The sequence below is a fragment of the Schistocerca cancellata genome, chromosome 5 (assembly GCF_023864275.1).
Source record: "Schistocerca cancellata isolate TAMUIC-IGC-003103 chromosome 5, iqSchCanc2.1, whole genome shotgun sequence".
NCBI classification, from domain to species: domain Eukaryota; kingdom Metazoa; phylum Arthropoda; class Insecta; order Orthoptera; family Acrididae; genus Schistocerca; species Schistocerca cancellata.
The window spans coordinates 416,533,456-416,549,653 of NC_064630.1; the positions used below are offsets into that span (position 1 = coordinate 416,533,456).

General features: G+C 47.9%; 1 protein-coding gene across 1 annotated transcript in view; it reads left to right on the forward strand.

The window, feature by feature from the left end:
* Nucleotides 1–3,096: 3,096 nt before the first annotated feature.
* Nucleotides 3,097–16,198, forward strand: part of LOC126187373 (L-lactate dehydrogenase-like) — a 291,082-nt gene continuing 277,980 nt past the window's right edge. The window contains exon 1 of the mRNA XM_049928421.1: nt 3,097–3,208. The gene's annotated coding sequence lies outside the window, so the exon portion shown is untranslated. The remainder of the gene's footprint in view (nt 3,209–16,198) is intronic.

The window sequence follows — 16,198 nt, forward strand, 5'->3', positions numbered from 1 at the left end:
GTCTTCTTCCCAAGCCAGGTGTAGGCTTACAAGAAGAAGTTACTAAAACAAAAAGGAAGGTAAATAACAAAAGAACGAAGTCTTTCCATACCATGGCTGTGTACACGGTGCCGTATAGACGCCAGCGTGATCTTAAGCAGAGAGGGTGTCTATGTTCAGCCCTTCTGTGAGGGAGGATTGACATTGTCATATAGCAAAGTGTTCGTGTAAGCCCCATTCAGATCGAAAACACTCTTAGTCCAGAATGAATTTTCACTCTGCATCAGAGTGTGTGCTGCTATGAAACTTCCTATCAGATTAAAACTGTGTGCTGGACCTGGACTTCAGTGAAATTTGGAAGGTAAGAATTGAGATATTGGCGGAAGTACAGCCTTGAAGTAAGTCTTGCTCGGGTGGCTCACTTGATGGAGCACTTGCCTGTGAAAGGCAAAGGTCCTTTCGAGTCTCGATTCGGCTCACAGTTTTAATCTGCCACGAAGTTTCAACCCCCATGTGCACCTTTGTTGAGCACATTTAAAAACGTCCCTGTACAAAGACAACCGTTAACCGTTTCCTAGGCACCAGCAGGCAGGCGATCTCTTCAACACCCTGCAAATGAACGTCGCTACATGGCTGCTGTAGTACCTCTGTGGAGGCTTGCAGGCATGCGGAATCTGAGGAGTGTCTCGGTTTCCCCTGTCTGCAGACGCCTAGGAACTGACCACGAATTGTCTCTGTACAGTTGCATTTTGAAGTGCTCAACAAAGACACGCAAGTGGCATCGAGGGTGCTGACGAACTGGGAGGGACCCATTCCAGTTATTTTCATGCATGTGTCCATGTTGCATGCCTCCCTCCCCTGCATGCCCACCCCCTTCCGTTCTTATGCCAGAGGAGGGCTGAAAAAGCATAAACACCCTGTAGTGGCAGCTTCTGCCACCGAATGAATCAGGATGACCAAATGTAGCGGGAAGAGGTAGAAGGCACCGTATTAAGACTCGTCCTAGCTTTCCAAGTAATTTATTGTTTCCAACTACAGGGTCCCCGTTCCTCTCGGTCTGTGTCACTGGGTCCTGCAGTGCTGAAGACATCACTTTGCTGTCTGCGAAATGGCTTGGTGCGGAATGGCTGCCTCAGCGACCCGTGCACGCACTGCTGTGTGTGGACCTTGTACGGCAGCTCCAGTTGCGGCGTCGTCAGGATCCCCGGCAGTTGACTCGGCGGTCTGCATCGCTGCCGACTCAGCGCCACTCCGTGTGAGCCACAGGCAGTCAGCTGTGCGCTTATCGCCAGCGTAGCTAAGATCGCAGTGACAACGAGCACCCGCGATCCGGAGTAGTCTGAAACTGCGGCCCTCGCCTCGGGATGCCTCCAGCATGTGTTGGAAGCCAGGACGACTGCCTGTGGTAGAGAGCTGTGGAGTGGCCCGCCCCAGGGTGGCTGCGGACGCCACGTCAGCCTCAGAGGGTCGAACCAGCGACCCGCTGTGGACTGGAACACTGGCGCCCCATCTGCTGCTGCACGTAGCTGGTGGTGTGACATGCCCCGCCGTCCAGGAGAGCTGCCACACTTGAATCAATCTCGTTAGAAACCCGCACCTATTTATACACGGCTGTGTGCCACTGTTTTGTCATACGCGCTGCTTCACGTCACGTACTCATAATACGCTAGGTTGGCCAGTGATTTTCGACATGCAAAACCGTTACGTATACTCTTTCAGCAATTTGACGGCCCTGTGGCCTCTATTCTACTTCGCAACTGTTGGTATGCGTAACTCACTGCAATCCAGCCCACGCCTGGCTGTAACTTATGTTGAGAATATTTCACAAAACTAACTTTCCCAATCCTAAACGGTCATGCCGCTACACACCCGTTGCTGCTTCGGATCGCATTCTAATTTCGTCGAATGGTTTTGGACGTTCCACCCTATACACTGGAGCAAAAACTGTGGCTGTACTATAATCCAAAGGGGTTCTCATGGTTACAGCCCCACGATGTTCTTAGAGAAGGGATTAACGTCCCAGGGTGTTAACAGTGACAAAGCTTGTCAAGAACATGGTTGTATTGCATATCGCACTGCAAAGTGGTCGTTTCCGAAATATGTGCAAACGAACGCCCCAAGGGAAGCAGTGGTTTCATTGACGCCCTTAAAGTACCTCCTGAGGTCTTTTCATGTCAATTCTGAGCAGCGGTGTCTGAAATGTTTTCCTCAGCCACCCGTAAAAAAACCGCGTAATATCAACATTGGGCGTCGCAGTTCTGACCTCTGTGCAGAGACGTCGGGAGAAGGAGTGGGATTTGATTTGTAATGGAGGTATCGAGTGACACATCCCCGCTGGCGTTGAGCAGATTTGTGGCGAAATTTGGTGCCAATGTGATCTCGTTAACGCACCTTATAACTCACACAATTTCTGAGCTCTGGCCCTTTTTTTTCGCACGTGTAGACACCTCTGCGTTTGAAGCGTCACCAATCCCGAAGGTGACGTCGCAGAGTGTCTCCCTCCGTACCAGTACAGAGGAAGGTTGTAGGCACCTTTGAACCAAATTTCAAACATCTGCGTAGTAATGGGGGAGAATGACGGCATATCTGAAAAAGTGACCCTTTAATTATATTGTGCGGCAACGGCCTCGCCGCAGTTGATACACCGGTTCCCGTGAGATCACCGAAATTAAGCGCTGTCGGGCGTGGTCGGCACTTGGATGGGTGACCATCCAGGCCGCCATGCTCTTTTGCCATTTTTCGGGGTGCACTCAGCCTCGTGATGCCAATTGAGGAGCTACTCGGCCGAATAGTAACGGCTTCGGTCAAGAATACCATCTTACGACCGGGAGAGCGGTGTGCTGACCCCACGCCCCTTCTATCCGCATCCTTCACCGCGGATGACACGGCGGTCGGATGGTCCCGGTAGGCCACTTTTGGCCTGAAGACGGAGTGCAAAAAAAAAATGTGCAAAAAAAAGTATATTGTGCAGCGTCGATGCAGAAGATATACCGCCTCTTTCAGAGGTAAACAAGCTAATTCGTTGAGTGGCTGTAGAAGATGGCACTGGAGACACGGGCGCAGTGGTCCAGTGGTGGGGACGGTGGGGAAGTGCGTGACGCACTCTGTCAACGGAGGGCGGACGCTGGAAATAGCGCCACGGCGGCCAGTGGCACCGAGCGCCGGCGGTCGGAATCTGCAGCAGGCGCGCCTCACCTCGCATCTTCTGCCGCTCTCTGCACCTTAGTAGGTAAGCCCTGAGCCTCGATTACTACACAGCGAATGGAATTGGACGTAAGCGGACGAACATAATTCGCTATTTTACACTGCCATGCGCATGTACCCGTGAACAACGGGTTTTACTCGCTACAACACCTGTCATAGCCACGGCGAAAGTCTTTCAGTGGGAGTCATTTACGTGGTCATCGCGCTGCTTTTGACGAAGCATGCAAAGTGTCTTTGAAGAAGAAGAATTTGTTCGTGGGCGTGAATCGCGTAGAGACAGTGCACTTAATACTGAAATGCAGCTTCAGTCTTCCTTAGCATTAACTGTGCTCCAAAACTTAGCACATATGTCAGTTGATACGTTTCATTCGCTTCATGTTATAATTGAGCACGATATGTAAAGGCAAAATACTAATTGCTGACGAGCAACATTACACTCTGAGTATTAGCAACTGGAGACACTTGTAAGTTTCCTTTAAGCTACGTCTATGGTCACAAACGTTTTGTTAACAGATTACCGGTTTCAGTCTATAATGACCATCATCAGATCTGTTTTACAAAAACAAAGTCCTAATGTACTGCAGCCATAGTGGCATCGTCAAATGTTAAATGCAAAATCAGCACCAGCATCGTCAAATATATATAAATAACATCATATGCACGAGTCATGTTGTCAGCAGCACTACGCCATTATGGCTGCAGTACATTAGGACTTTGTTTTTATAAAACAGATCTGATGATGGTCATTATAGACCGAAACCGGTAATCTGTTAACGAAAAGTTTGTGACCATACACGTAAATTGAAGGAAACTTATTGTATATACGGGTCACTGTTTTATTCGCGACAGTGTCGCAGCTTGGGAGACACTTGTGTTAATAACTGTACCTCAGCTGTATCTCAGCTAATACTTGCTGTCTGCAGAAACATATCTCAAGGACATCGATGATTTTTTAAAGTGCATATAAAGAGGATAATGTCAATAAAATATTACCAATGAAGCGTGGCATATGCATACAACGGATCACAAAGACTACTTAATAAAATGTGGTTAATAGTTTGTTAGAGGGCAGGTAGAGTGATAGCACGAAAACCTCTAAAATAACAATGATACACCACTCATGTAATTACACATACCATGAATGTAAACAACGAAATGAGCAAGAGTTTTGCATATTTCTAATTTTAATTAGCGTAATGGATTCATATTCGAAATTGCTTACTTTCAAGGAAATTTACTGTAAAACAAAACCTGGTAACCAAGATCGCAGGAATTCTTTTTATTCCATGATTACCGGTTTCGGCGAAACTAAAGCCGCCATCATCGGATCTAGGGAGGACAGAAAACACTATAAAAGTGGGCTCGGATTCCACTTATATAACATGTATACATATACATTTAGTTACGTACCTTACGACACATACAGGTCTGCCGCTTTCATAGGTTTTGTATATGACTATGTGACACAGTAATCTCTAGAATTATGTGCAAGCCCTAATTACATAATGTTACCACACACGCAGAGCCTGTTATGACGCGAGCTGTGACATTCATTGGAGCCTGTTCTGCTAGCGCCATCTCGCGACGCGGCCTGTAGTGTAAGAACAGAGCCGGAGTTGCAATAGTACCTAGCTTGCGCTTGTATGTGATGGAGACACCTAACATTTATAATGTCATCTCTCTTGAACGCCTATGCGCTACTTACGAGAATTTTGTAAGGCCTGCGTGTTATAGGCAACCACTAATATCACCATTGTTTGCCTTGATATTATAACCTGTATGTGTCCTAAGGTATGTCATCATCATCATCAGCCAATTCAATCATTAGATGATGTGGCCTCTTCGAGTCGTGGATTCAGGTAGGCTTTTAGCAGTCTTCTCCAAGTGGGACGGTCTTGGGCAGTTCTCTGCCAGGTGTTACCAGCGATCTTCTTGATGTCTTTGTCCCATCTGTCTGGTGGTCTTCCTCTAGGCCTCCGGTGCTCTCTCGGACACCACTCCAGTACTAGCTTCGTCCATCTACTAAATTTATATGTATACATGTTATATAAGTGGAATCCAAGCCCTCTTTTATAGTGTTTTCTGTCCTCCCTAGATCCGATGATGGCGGCTTTAGTTTCGTCGAAACTGGTAATCATGGAATAAAAAGAATTCCTGCGATCTTGGCTACCAGTTTATTGTTTTACAAGCATCTAGATCGTTCCCACATGAGCAAAATGTGCTCCCTAAGAAATTTACTGTGTTCTTCACGTTCAATAAATAGAAACACAAAGCTTGTGCTAATTCACACCGTTCGCGCCTGATGGAAGCATCTAACGAATTTATCATCTTTCTCTCGCCCTCGTTAAAACCTTTCAGTGCTTCAGCAATTTTCTACCAAATATATTTCGTTTTATTTGGCATTTGTGCTGTCGATTTCTTGGACCACACAGGCATCTATAGTACTTATAGTCTTCTATCGCCAACATCACATTCTCTCCAGATCTCTCTACTGGTCACCCACATAATGTCAACAACAAAAGTAGTTCCCACGCAGAAGAGCAGACGAATGCTTTCTCTGCTGCCAGCGCCGAAGCGGAGAGGGCAGGAACTTCCTTTGATGGTAGACTGAAAGAACAGAAACTAGCGGAACACCAGCAAATGCGAACAGAACACGATCGAATGCTTTTCGCTCGCCTGCTGTTTACACCAGAGAGAACTTTCATTCCCTGATGCGTGCTCGCTTGTGTTCGCTCCGGTGCAAACCAGGCTTTATAACATCAGACACTGCTGTAGTATTATTGTCCCCCTGCTGCTCTAGCCGGAAATTCACCCAACACGTCACCCAACTGACACTCTAAGCTCCTGTTTGTCTACAACATGAATCCGAAATCCAGCGAGAAACTTATCGTGGTTGCCTGGGGATATTTTCTGAGTGTTTCTGAATTATATGCCTGTCGCCTCCAATGGCTCGTTACAGAATAATTTCATTTCGTTTCAATTCTTACCCCGTTTACATTCGTATCTGTGTTGCTCTGAGGATTACTGCGCAAGAGTGCAAATGTCGACGCATTTTGTCAGCCGCGGTGGCCGTGTGGTTCTAGGCACTTCAGTCCGGAACCGCGTGACTGCTACGGTCGCAGGTTCGAATCCTGCTTCGGGCATGGATGTGTGTGATGTCCTTAGGTTAGTTATGTTTAAGTAGTTCTAAGTTCTAGGGGACTGATGACCTCAGATGTTAAGTCCCATAGTGCTCAGAGCCATATTTTGAACTGGCAAAAGAGTCAATATGCACCTTTGTGGGTCCATTGAATGTCATGTAAGACCAGTACAATTGGACGCTATGTTGAGCTGTTACCGTAGCGATGGCAACCACGCCACAGTACATTTGCATCTGTCTGAGGATAGTCGCAATACTCTGTGTTTTGTGCTGTACGTTTTTGTCATTGCTTAACAGGAATCTGTTATATCCAGCGATATATGATATCCAGCGATATATGATTGTGAAAATTACGAGCAAATATAATTTGAAACATTCGTGGTGAGAAAACCTCAATATCCTTCTACAGTACCGCCAAATGTGTAATAACAAGGAGCCTGTAGTCTTAAGTTGGTCGCGGGTTTAGGATCCGTCTTGCTATGGCTGTGGGCCATAAACGAGGTGTTAGTGAGTCTTAAATGTATGAACTCCGTGTTTTTATTAACAGTTTTCGGTTGCTTTTTATGCGATGTTTCCGAAGATATTTCAGTTAAGTTTTTATTACGTGCAGTGCTGATCGATTCACCCCAAGCGACGACTGCTTGTGGGTTGTTTCATACGAAATCCAATGTCAATGGAAAACATCGTTTCGGTTCTCATGAAAAAAAATGTTGTTAAAAAATGAAATTTCGTGTGCTAAATCAATAAAGCGACATCAGATTAGCCTGATCGGATATTCGATTTAATTATCGTTACTGATGCTGACAGCAAGACTGGCCATAAATGTTTTGGTAAATGTGGTACATATCCAATAAGTGCGTATATGATTAAACATTTTCATTGATAATGAAGGCTTTGTCTTCCCTGCTTGCAAATCCCGCGTCCGGCCATCCTGATTTAGGTTTTCCGTGATTTCCCTAAATCACTCCAGGCCAATGCCGGGGTGGTCCCTCTGAAAGGGCACGGCCGACTTCCTTCCCCATCCTTCCCTAATCCGATGAGACCGATGACCACGCTGTCTGGTGTCCTTCCCCAAACCAACCAACCAACCAACCTTGTTTCCAGTGTTGTAGTAAGATACAGGTTTTAATAGCCTAGCTAATACACTGAAGCGCCAAAGAAAATGGTACTCCTTCCTGACATCGTGTAGGGCCCCCACGAGCACGCAGAAGTGCCGCAACATAACGTCGCATGAACTCGACTAATATCTGAAGTAGTGCTGGAGGGAATTAAAACCGCGAACCCTGTAGGGCTGTTCATAAATCCGTAAGAGGACGACATGGTGGAGATTTCTTCTAAACAGCACGTTGTAATCCCAGATATGCTCAATAATGTTCATTACTGGGGAGTCTGGTGGCCAGGGGAAGTGTTTAAACACAGAAGAGTGATCCTAGAGCCACTCTGTAGCAATTCTGCACGTGTGAGGTGTCGCATTGTCCTGCTGGAATTTCCCATATAGGTCAGAATGCACAATGGACAGGAATGGATGCAAGTGTTCAGACAGGATGCTTACGTACGTGTCACCTGTCAGAGACATATCTAGACATATCGGGGGGTCCCATATCACTCCAACTGCACACGCTCCGCACCTTAGAGACTCCTCCAGTTTGAACAGTCCCCTGTTGACATGCATGGTCCATGGATTCATGAGGTTGTCTCCATACACGTACATGTCCATCCGTTCGATGTAATTTTAAACGATACTCGTCCTACCAGCAAAATGTTCCAGTCATCAGCAGTCCAGTGTCGGGTGTTGACGGGCCCAGACGAGGCGTGCGGTCATCAGTGGTACACGAGTGGGCCTTCGGCTATGAAAGCCTATGTCGATGATGTTTCGTTGAATGGTTCCCACGCTGACACTTGTTGATGGCCCAACAATGAAATCTGCAGCAATTTGTGGAAGGGTTGTACTTGTGTCACGTTGAACGATTCTCTTCAGTCGTCAGTGGTCCCGTTCTTGAGGATCTTTTTCTGGTCGCAGCGATATCGGAGATTTGATGTTTTACCGGGTTCCTGATATTCACGGTACACTCGTGAAATGGTCGAACAGGAAAATCCTCACTTCATCGTTACCTGGGACATGTGTCCCATCGCTCGTGAGCCGACTATAACACCATACTCACTTAAATCTTGATAACGTACCATTCTAGCAGCAGAAACCTATCTAACAACTGTGCCAGACACTTATGCAGGCGTTTCCGACCGCAGTGCCGTATTCTGGCTGTTTACATACCTCTGTATTAGAATGCGCGTGCCTATACCAGGTTCTTTGGCGCTTCAGTGTAATTCACAGCTTGAAGACAGAAATAATGAAGGAATGGGGCTCAGATACTGTTTCCAGAGGTCCATACAGGAAAACTATGTAATAATTAGTTGGAAGTCGTAGAACAAACTGAAAGACACTTAAGTATTGTAGCAAAACATGCCGACGGTCGGCGCAAGGGTTGAATGTGCTTCGCACTGCAAGCTACGCTTCTGCATTCTGGAGACCTGTTGACAGTAGTAATTTCTTGTTCTGTCGTTAGATTTAGTAGAACGCGAGTTCTTTTTTGAGGAAGAGGTGGTAATAAATTTCCAATAATCGGCAAGTGTAACTGCTTCCCTTTTTTGTGTCGCTTTATCTCCAGTCCTGTTGACAGCCTAATTACTAGTAGTGTTTTCTCAAAAATGAAGCCGACGGTTGTAGAGAGTGACAGCTTGCAGCGCCAGCAGTTTGGTAACAAATATCCGCCCTCGAGTAGCGTCGGTTGACTGAAATATGCAAGGTGGTATCCAGTAGGAAATACAAGCTCTATGGCATTAATTTTGCGTTAATTATCAATTTGACAGCATGACTGCTGCTCAGTAAGGAGTCAGTTTACAGATATGTATATACGTATGAATGGATGGTGTCTGCTGTAAAGAACAAATGCCACGCATTCATAGAATGCATTCACGTCGGTGGGCAATGAATCCATAACCTCCAGCACGAGTGCACAATATCGTTCGACCTCCTGCGGGAATCTAAAGTTAGTGAACATGGAGGATATATGTCCACAGCTCGTGGTCTAGTGGCTAGCGTTGCTGCCTCTGGATCACGGGGTTCATGGTTCGATTCCCGGCCGGGTTGGGGATTTTCCCTGCCCGGGGTCTAAGTGTTTGTCTTGTCCTTATCATTTCATCATCATAATTCGTGACAGTGGCTGGATTGGATTGTGTAAAACTGGACTCTGAAAAAATTGGGAGTTTATACGGGCACTGATGACCGCACAGATGAGCGCCCCACAAACCCAACGTCATTACCGTGGAGGGCACGGGGGGGGGGACTGCGGATAGGTGGTGCTAGGTGGGAATTAGGCCTGTTGGTAAAATATCGATATATATAGCGATGTTTTTCCCGATACATCGACACCAAAAGGGCAATATAGAGTGCCGATATTTTTATTTTTTATTATATTTTTTTCACCATTTTCAAAAAAATATTTTAAGTTGTTCTTTTGAAACTGTAGTACGACATAATTTTACTTTCACTGTGTGATGAGTCTTACTACTTTTTCAACTTTCATCACGTCCACTATTTCTCTTTAACTGTGTGAAGTAGTTATATGTGGTACAAAAAAAGAACTCCAACTGCACTTGGGATGGCGGCATGAATGGAGTAAAAATATTTCCCTTATGTGAAATGCGGTTATCATCGGGCTTGAACGTGCACGTTTTTATTTCAGTTCTTGCACTCCATTTGAATTTAAAAAAAAAAAATGACGCACCTAGTGTGCTATTCCTTAACATCGATATACTACAAACACAGTTGCCGAAAATGGTGAACAGAAATCTAAATGACAAGGTTGGTCATTGCGGTGGGCGGAGTCGTCTGCGGGGGAAATGGAGACGTAATCGGTGGTCGGTGCTATCAACAGAAACTGCAACGTTCAGCTTCACCACGCAGTTTTGACGCTACTATTAATCTACATCTACATCTACATTTATACTCCGCAAGCCAACCAACGGTGTGTGGCGGAGGACACCTTACGTGCCACTGTCATTCCCTCTCTTTCCTGTTCCAGTCGCGTATGGTTCGCGGAAAGAACGACTGCCGGAAAGCAAGGTAGACGGCGTTTGCAGAATTTAAAAAACCGGGAAGTCAACATGGAGGTGTTTCGGGAATATCCAATATGATACGAAACCGAAAGATGGACCCATCTGACACCTTTTATTGTGCCACTTACGTGCAGTTAGCATCGTTAGCAATGCGGTTATTGCCGAGCTTGAACGTGCACTTTTTTTTCAGTTCTTGCTCTAAGGGTGATAAGCGGTCTGCTAGCTTGTTCATTTACAGAACATCGGTACTTTAATATGCAGCTCAAAAACGGGTGGTATGTTTATGATGTGCAGCCTATATCTTTATTGGTAGGTGGGTCGATACATTTTCCAGTGTCTTATCGATGTATCGGACCTTATTACCGATATATCGGCAGACAGCCGGTACAAATTTTTAAATACCGATATATCGGATACCGGCATTTTTAAAAATATCAATAGTCCTAGTGGGAATGCGAATCGTCCGGGAAGTGTGCCGAGATAGTCCGTGCATTTGCGATACAATCTGTATCCAAGAAGTCGGCTTGCCGGTGTGGCCGTTCGGTTCTAGGCGCATCAGTCTGGAACCGCGTGACCGCTCCGGTCGCAGGTTCGAATCCCGCCTCGGGCATGGATGTGTGTGATGTCCTTAGGTTAGTTAGGTTTAATTAGTTTTAAGTTCTAGGGGACTGATGACCACACATGTTAAGTCCCATAGCGCTCAGAGCCATTTGAAGTCGGCTTTCGGCTGTGGTCGCGCGCGGACCGGCTCCGCGCGCCGGACAGTGCACTGCAGTTGTTTACTTCCGCGTCGCGGTGTTTGATGTTGCGTAGCGTCTACAGGGTGTTACAAAAAGGTACGGCCAAACTTTCAGGAAACATTCCTCACACACAAAGAAAGAAAATATCTTATGTGGACATGTGTCCGGAAACGCTTACTTTCCATGTTAGAACTCATTCTATTACTTCTCTTCAAATCACATTAATCATGGAATGGAAACACACAGCAACAGAACGTACCAGCGTGACTTCAAACACTTTATTACAGGAAATATTCAAAATGTCCTCCGCTAGCGAGGTTACATGCATCCACCCTCCGTCGCATGGAATCCCTGATGCGCTGATGCAGCCCTGGAGGATGGCGTATTGTATCACAGTCGTCCACAATACGAGCACAAAGAGTCTCTGCATTTGGTACCGGGGTTGCGTAGACAAGAGCTTTCAAATGCCCCCGTAAATGAAAGTCAAGAGGGTTGAGGTCAGGAGAGCGTGGAGCCCATGGAATTGGTCTGCCTCTACCAATCCATCGGTCACCGAATCTGTTGTTGGCGTACGAACACTTCGACTGAAATGTGCAGGAGCTCCATCGTGCATGAAGCACATGTTGTGTCGTACTTGTAAAGGCACATGTTCTAGCAGCACAGGTAGAGTATCCCGTATGAAATCATGATAACGTGCTCCATTGAGCGTAGGTGGAAGAAACTAAAATGAGCTCTAACATGGAAATTAAGCGTTTCCGGACACATGTCCACATAACATCTTTTCTTTATTTGTGTGTGAGGAATGTTTCCTGAAAGTTTGGCCGTACCTTTTTGTAACGCCCTGTATAACTGCTGCACCTCATGGCGCACTGTTGTCGCCGAGCGACACTTAAAGTAACATTCCAAGCCGAACATGCACGACCACGCTCTTATGTAACTGAACAATTCATTCGCGAAGAGCTACGTCTGACCCCCCAGGAAGTGATAGGTATTCATTTCTCTATCACTGGCAGTATCTTTTATATTAAGATGACAACAGAGGAAGCATGTGCTGAGGTAGTTCGACAACACGCACACGGACTCAAGTTCAAGGATTCTGACGGGCATATTGGAGAGGTAACGGTAGATCTCGCTGGTTTCGGTCTTCGAACAATTCGGGTCTTTGAGCTCCCCTTCGAAGTGCCACAAGACGTGGTCGTCGAAGTTGCAGAAAAATGGCAGACGTTCACGGCATACCAGGTGTTGAATGTTGTCCGCCAAATCAAAATCGAACTCTCCAACATGTACCATCCTCTCTGCTGATAGGTGGCGTGCGAGCCATCGTTATGTATGATGGCCAGCCACGAAGGTGTGCCGGTGACCGTGGTGGCCGAGTGGTTCTAGGCGCTGCAGTTTGGAACCGCGCGACCGCTACGGTCGCAGGTTTGAATCCTGCCACGGGCATGGATGTGTGTGATGTCCTTAGATTAGTTAGGTTTAAGTAGTTCTAAGTTCTAGGGGACTGATGATCTCAGAAGTTAAGTCCCATAGTGCTCAGAGCCATTTGAACCAAGGTGTGCCAGTTGCGGTGAGGGCCATGTTCGGTCAGACTGTCTCCGCCGACGTTTGCTCCAGGTCCCGACTGGTGACGCAGCTCCCAAAGCGACGGTCACTTCTTTACCAGACAGCTACGCCACAGCCGTACGCAGCCCCGATGCGTCACTTCAGGAAGCGCCTGTTCTCCCTCCGACACTCCACACTGGAAATGAAGCTGCTGCCACGGCCTCACCAGCACCATCTCCTCCGACGGCTACTACACCACCAACTCTCCAAAGCTCGATGGCCAGCCTGTCCGCTGCGATGGACATCGATGTGAGTACGGTGCCTACCTCTGCTTTTCTTCAGATGGGCGCGACCTCAGACATCACATCTGCATCACAGGCAGTGGAGCGAATACAAGACACTGGTCTCCCTTCGAGCGCCCTGCCAACAGGAGTGGCCACTCCTGTTATCCCGTCTGAAGAACCATCCCACCCGACAATGATGGGTTCCATGGAGGGAGAGCCCCTGGACCTCGCTACAGCAGCGTCACCACAATTCGCCCTCAGTCAGTGCGACAGTACCTTGCCACCTGTTCCAGTCTCCTGGGCTGATGATGTCGACAATGGACCAGATCGCGATAGCGGCCCTCCCATCAGGCAGTACCCTTGGAAGTGCCTGATCCACCTTCCACCAAGTAATTGCCGCTACAGTGATTGCGTCGGATGTTACACGCCGGCCAGACATCTCTGCCGGAACATCTGTGCCAATGATGGGAGCATGCACACAACACTACCGCATCGCGACGTTGAATCTGGCCACCATTCGGGCTTCCCACAAACTGGCAATGTTCTGAGAGACAATTTATGCTGCTGATGTCGACATTGCCCTCCTCCAAGAAGTGTTCATCGCTGATTTCTACACCCACACTGGCTACATGCCACACATCTCCCATGCTTCTGACAATGGTAGTGGAGTCGTCATCCTCCTTCGTTCTGGACTCCCTGCTGAAGATGTAGGGTACCTTCCTACTGCCAGAGGCATGGCTCTCACGCCGTTCGGCGTCCGCATCCTCAGTGTATATGTGCCGTCTGGCTCCAGTCGACATCGTGACCGACACACCTTCTTTGCTGACGAGGTAACGCCGCTTTTTCAGGGTTCCCTGGATGAAATGGTCCTTGGTGGCGATTTTAAGTCCACATAAGGGCCTGCTGACCAACTTCCGCATCATTCCCCATGTGCGGCCCTCTCAGTCACCATCGACTTCAGCTTGTTCACTCATGGACAAAGGTTCATGGCACCTATGCAGGTTTCACATACTTTACGTCGCATTTGTCCAGTCGCCTCTACATCTACATCTACATCTACATTTATACTCCGCAAGCCACCCAACGGTGTGTGGCGGAGGGCACTTTACGTGGCAGTGTCATTACCTCCCTTTCCTGTTCCAGTCTGCGTGCCTCGACTGTATATACCTCACACGTTCCCTTGCTGCCAACACTCGACATGCCGAAGTACTGCCTCTAGCTTTCTCTGACCACGACGCCTACATCTGAGGTGTCGTCCTCGCCCGCCAACAGGTGTGGCACAGCCGCGGCGAGTGGAAATCAAACGTTTCCCACCTGTCTGTCTCTGACTGCCGACGGATCGTTGAGGATGCGTGGGCCCTCATCGTCGACGTCGTCCCACATACACATCCACCTTATCCCGGTGGCTATCCTGCGCGAAACCAGCTCTACGCAAGGCATTTATGGGAAGTGGCAAAGACCTCAAATCTTGGCAACCGAGCACCATGGACTTTTATTAAAAAAAATGCTTCAAATGGTTCTGAGCACTATGGGACTTAACTTCTAAGGTCATCACTCCCCTAGAACTTAGAACTACATAAACCTAACTAACCTAAGGACATCACACACATCCATGCCCGAGGCAGGATTCGAACCTGCGACGTAGCGGTCGCGCGGTTCCGGACTGTAGCGCCTAGAACCGCTCGGCCACCCAGGTAGGGCGGACTTTTATAATGCAGTGCTTCATGACTGCACTTCGATGGCATTCTCTCTTGTCTGTGTGACGATAGTGCATCGTACTAAAGCACTGATCACTTCACTCATGCGACGACGCTTGGAAGGGGCCCTTGTCAGATCCTGCACCCATGACTATATGCCTCACGAAACGCTATCGATGTACCACCTCCTCACCGAACGCCGACGCCGTCGTCGAGCTCTCATCCACAACCTCACCGATGCGGAAGGACGACGATACACTAAGCAATGCGCCATTGGTCACGCTTTCTATTCTCATTTCGGCCGGCTGTACGCTGCCGTCCCAGATCCCCTGACCTTAATTGAGGAGCAAGCAGCACTGACTGTCAACACCGTGCCAGAGGACGTGGCTCAAGAACTTCAGGAACAAGTGACCTCCGATGAAGTCCTAGATGCCATCAAGGTGGGAGCTGCCAAAAAGTCCCCTGGACGTGACGGCCTCCCCATCGAATTTCACAACTGCTTCAGTTATCTTTTGGTACCTACTACGACGTCCATCTGTCGTGAACTGATGTCACCCACGACGACTATCCCAGCCACCTCCCTTAATGAGGTCATCATCCTGGTCCCTAAGCCACATGGGCGATCACGATCTGTGATTACCAGCCCCTCAGTGTATTCTACAGTGACATGAAAATTTTTACCTGTTTGTTGGCCTCACGACTCAAGAAGGCAGCAATATACGTCACGGCTCTGGATCAGACTTCGCTGGGCGGTGACAACATCCATATAGCCCTTTGCCGTTACAGGGACATCAACGCGCTCGTGCGGTCGCAATATCTACCTGGCGCATTAGCATCGCTTGACGTCAGTCAGGCATTCGACCGTGTCGACCATACCTTTCTGAAATCGGTCCTCCAACACATGGGTTTTCCGGCTCGTATAGTAACAGTGGTAATACGGCTCTCGAGTGGGGCGACTTCAAGAATACTCTGTAATGGTCGCCTCATTGCGCCTCTAGCGATCGAACGCTCTGTCCTACAGGGTTGCCCACTTTCCACGATACTGTATGCTTTGCCATTAGAGTCCCTACTGCATGGGATCCGCCAACGCCTGGTGGGCATGACATTGGATGGGCACCGCCTCTGTTGTACAGCTTATGCTGACTATCTAGCCCTCTACCTCCGCAATGAAGACGGTGTTCACGCGGCTCTGACTTAGGTGGCGACATATGGGGAGGCATCAGGCACTTCTCTTAACATTTCCAAATCGAAAGTTCCAATGATTGGTGAGGGTCTACCTGAGAGATACGTCGCTCCTCTAAGTATGGCCACCAGCGTCCGCTGTTTGGGCATTGATTTTATGAATGACCTCCTCCCTCAGCGGCAACCAACAGTAGATGTCTCCTCCAAACGATCATCAGAGCTGGCCTTGTGGACCACCGGCATAGATCCCTCGACATTGTACAGCGTGCGCAATACGTGAATGTTTAATACACCTCATGCATCCCCTATGTGGGA